General features: G+C 38.3%; 1 pseudogene; it reads right to left on the bottom strand.

The window, feature by feature from the left end:
• Positions 1-553: 553 nt before the first annotated feature.
• LOC114027680 lies at positions 554-1,152 on the bottom strand (annotated as a pseudogene).
• Between the last annotated feature and the right edge of the window lie 3,714 nt (positions 1,153-4,866).

The following is a 4,866-nucleotide window of genomic DNA, read 5'->3' on the forward strand; positions in this document are numbered from 1 at the left end:
CCCCTTTCAAGTTCAATCATTCCATGAATTCACCAGCCATCAAGAGAAACTTTTTTCTATCTAGGGTCAAAGTAAAAAGATGTTAAGGCACTAGAAGCTTAAATTCAACTCCGATTATTTCATAGTGTAAGTAGACAACTAAAAAACGCAATAAAATGTGGACTACTATTTAGTCATGGAGAAAAACATCCTTTTTTATTTTTTTTATAATGGAAACCAATTTTAGCTTTTTTTTAAAAAAAAATTTAATCTATTTTCAGTTCAGGTCTCAGTTTAAGGAGAAATATTGCAAGCAACAGCAACAACAAAAAAAATTAAATGCTGTGGAAATATAGTCAGGATTTCACAAGACCTAGCAGCTTCTACTCTAAAAGACGACAGGTTTTAGAACATTATATGTCAAAGAGTATCCTTTTTCAAAAGTCTAAATGATTTTATAGCATCCTAGACTGTGATAATTGGAAGGGACCTTGTTGTTGCTGTTGTTCAATCATTGTGTGTGTGTGTGTGTGTGTGTGTGTAGCAAAACCTTTATTTGATTTCTGGCAGTCTTTTATTTTTTGGCCTTTGGAACAGCTGCTTTCTGAGTGGGTCCCTTCATGGGTGGGGCTGCCTTCTGATAGAGGCTTTCTGAGCTCTGGTCAGGTCTGCCTTCTGGCCCTCAGTCTTCTTTGAGGGGATCTTCTTGGTGGAGACCTTTGAGGCAAGCGCCTTCCAGGCAGCTCCCTTCTTAGGACACCCCTTCTGGGAGGATGCCTGCTGGATCTTCTTCACTTCATGCTTGATAATTCTGTTTCTCATTTTCTTGGCCTTCATGACTTTGTAATGGTCAAAATCCGTCATCTTAGCTTTCCTTTCTCTGGCTTCAATATTCTTGGCCCATCTTGTGGCTTTCCATTTTGTATTGATCTTCTCTTTCTCCCAAACAGTCCGGACATACTTCTGAGGAGCACCGTGTGGGAACTTGAGCAAGAAGTCTGTAAGTTGCATACATTTAAATGACATCGCCTGCTTCCTCACACCACTGCATGCGCCATCATCCAAAGCCCTATTCTGATCAATAACAACCACAATAGATACCAGTTTGCCGACATGTGACGCAAAGGAAATGCAGGCCACCCGGCCAATTTCCATATAGCGCTTGAATACCATGTTGGCAACACCTAATGAGAAGCTATTCAATCATTTTCCGTTATGTCCAATTCCTTGTAACTCCATTTAGGATTGTCTTGGAAAGATGTTAGGGTGGTTTGTTATTTCCTTCTTAAGCTCATTTTACAGATAGGGAAACTGAGGCAAACAGGGTTAAATGACCTGCCCAGGGTTATACAGCTAATAAGTATATTAGGCCAGATTTGAACTCAGGAAAATGAGTTTTCCTGCCTTCAGGCCTGGCACTTTATACACTGTGCCACTTAGCTCACTAGGGCTACCACTTTGTCATGGAGAAAAGCATCTTTTTTCAAAGCTCTAAATGATTTTATAGCATCCCAGACTGTGATAACTGGAAAAGACCTTAGAACATAGAAATTTAGAACTGGAAACACTACTAAAATTGCAATATCAGAGCTAGAGGGACCTGAGAACATCATAATTCAAGGCTCCAAGGGAATTTATAACATAATAATTCAGAGCTGATAGGTACCTTAGAACATAGAATGTCATTGCTGAATGGGTCGTCAGAATTGATAGGGAGGCAGTGTGATATGAAGGAAAAAGTCTGACTCTTGAAGTAGAAGACCTGAGTTTAATGCGGGCCTCATTTTTCTCATCTGTGAAATGAGAGGACTAGATGGAGCCTCGGGTTTCTTCTAGGTCTAGATTTTTTTATCCTGTTTAGTCCAGTGCTGACATTTTAAAGACTAGACTAGTGAGAACCAAAGAACTGAATTGCCTATGGTCAGATGACTAGTTAGGTAGTGGACCCAGGATTTTAGGAGTCACTGGCATTTGACAAATGATTGAAAAGTTAATAAAATCACCAAACAATGAGTCCTCAGGGTTAGCTTTTGTTTTGTTTTTCTACAATATAAAATAAATGTTGATTTTTTTCCTAATGAATAATGGCTATTAACTAGTATTTAAATAGCATTTTAAGGTTTACAAAGTGCTTTTCATATTTTTCATTTGATCCTCACAATAACCATATGAGGCAGGTGCTATTATTATCCTCATTTTACAGATGAAAAAAGCTGAGGATGAGAGAGGTTGTAACTTGTACAATATCATACAGCTAAGTATCCGAGGCAGAATTTGAACATGTCTTCCTGACTCTAACATTATTCACTGGGCCATTTAGCTGCTGTCACTTTATAATTTTATAGAATCAAACAAAAACTAAGGCACTGGGGAATAGTATAAAAAGCAGTAGACAGGGATTCAGAAGACCCATTCACAACTGCCTTCCAATTCAAGACTACTGCTGTGTTATTTTCACTTTTCTGGACCTCATATTTCCCAAGATTCAAATAGGTACAGAAATGCCTATCTATCTAACAGTACTCAAATGAGTCAGCATTGCACAGTAGAAAGAATGCTGCATTTGGATTCAGAAGACCTGGGTTCAAATCCTGATTTTGCCATCTGCTACCTACATGACTTTGGATGAGTCACTGTTAACTCTCTGGATCTCATTCATCTATAAAACAAAAAGGTTACATAATTTCTAAAGTCTTGGTTTAGTGGAGCCAGCTTATAAGGGCTCGTGACAGCCTATGGTTAAATGTGTGAGCATTTATGCCCTTGGAAATAGGTAAACACTACAAGTCAGGGCTTGATTTATTGATTTGGTTATTGTTTAGGCTTAAGAAAGTCATGGGGAAAATGTTAATAATGCAGATTCAAATTAAAAGTGTGCTGTGCATTTTTTTCAGATTGCTGATTGTTAAATCAACACACCCCCTGCTAAATCTGAGATGATGTAGGTAAAAGCACTTTGTAAATAGTAAAGCACAAAATGTAGGCTCTTAATTATTGTTAACTTTTTCAGGTGACTTTCGAGCCTATTATTTCATTTAATGCTTATACTAATCCTGAGTTAAATAATACAGGCAATAATATTATTTAATATAACAATGCAGTCAAAAATGTTATTTTCTAGGTCTTTACCATGAGGAACCCTCTAGGATTAGAGAGGGTTACCTGCTTAAAGTCACACAACTAATGAATGGCAAAAACAATACCCAAACCCAGATGTCCTTGGTCATTTCAGCATTTTTGCTTTCCAGTGCAGACAGAAAATATCAAATGTCCAACTGGGATAATCAAAATGTAAGGAAGCTAACAACATAATACTTTATATTGTCAACACAGATATGAAAGGCTGATGTAATATGCATTTAAGACATGATTCTGATCATTTTGGAGCTTATAATCTAATAGGGGAATTAGGGGAAAATATAAAAGTTACTAAAATTCAAAGAAGGATGTGTTAAGTGTACAAGAGGGAAAGAAAGTGTGATATGGTTTACCTAGGCTGCTTTTTTTCAATCAGACCTGGGATTTCATCAGGGAAGAGAACACTTGATGAGGAACTTCTTTCCCAGAGCAGGTCAGCATCTTTTTGGTGACTTGAAGCCTTTAACTGTTGCCTGGGGAACTGAGAGGTTAAGTGATTTGCCCAGCGTTACCCAGTGTATGTCAAAGGTGAGACCCGAACCCAGGTCTTCCTGACTTCAAGGTTAATACTCTAAATTCTTCGTGTTACTTTCTAGGTTTAGCAAAATCAACTTCCAATGTTGGAGCTTCACTTTGGTGCCTTCCTTTTCTCACCTGCTCCTCTTGTTGGTTCCCACATCCAGTTATTCTCTCTTCTTGATCTCATGGATGGCCACATTCCTTTCATCTTAGTACTTGCCTGTTGTGTCTGTGCAAAGGGACTGCCCATGGCGATGTGACTAGGAGAGATGCGGTGCTATCTTGGAGAAGCTCTCTGAGGAATAGCAATCATTGAGGACAGCTCATCTGGAGGAAGTAGATTCTGGACTGGCTGCTAAATAATGACAGTGTACCAGAAGGGAGCTGGATTTCTCCACCATGTGAGGAAGAATTTTCTAGTAATTTGATCTGCCCTACAAGAGAATGGCTATCTTGATAGTTAAGCATCTCCCATCCCTGGACAAGAATTGAACCAAAATGTGCCCTATACTAAGCTTCCGTCTTTGACCATGTTCTGGACCCCATCAAAATGTCCCGTCCTCTACTTATTGTCTTAAGATATTAAGAATATGATACATGAATGCTTACATGTTTATGACCAAAAATAGAAAATAAATTACTCCTTCAGGGGCACATATAGATAAATAGATAGATAGATAGATAGATAAACAGATACATATAGATAGATGTTTGTGTATGTACGCATGTGTGTGATCAGAGTTTTCTAGAAACAGTGATTTAACCCAAAGGAAAGGATATCTAAGGGTAACTATGTCTCAGGTACCACAGCAGGCACAGGAGGGATTTTTGCAAGTTTTATAGGTTCATAGATTCAGAACTAGAAGTGACTTCAACAAATCCTTTATTTTACAGATAAGAAAACTGAGGGCCAAGGAGATGAAGAGATTTGCTCAAGGTCATACAGGTAATAATTATTAAAGGAAGGATTTGAATTCAGGTCTTCTGACTTAGAATTCACTGTTCTTTGCACTGTACCATTTTCACATGCTGCATTATGCCAGAAAGAGCACTTTCTCCTCTGCCTAAATCTAGGCCAAAACCTGCTTAAATACTGCAGGCATAGCAATTATTGAGGAGAACAAAGCCATCCTAACCCCTAATCCCTTTGAAAGATTATTCGGTGTTGTTGTTCAGTTGTGTCCAACTTTTGGTGATCTCATTTGGGGTTTTCTTGGCAAAGACAATGGA

Source organism: Vombatus ursinus, unplaced genomic scaffold, assembly GCF_900497805.2.
Source record: "Vombatus ursinus unplaced genomic scaffold, bare-nosed wombat genome assembly UNPS02014863.1, whole genome shotgun sequence".
In the NCBI taxonomy this organism is placed as follows: Eukaryota; Metazoa; Chordata; class Mammalia; order Diprotodontia; family Vombatidae; genus Vombatus; species Vombatus ursinus.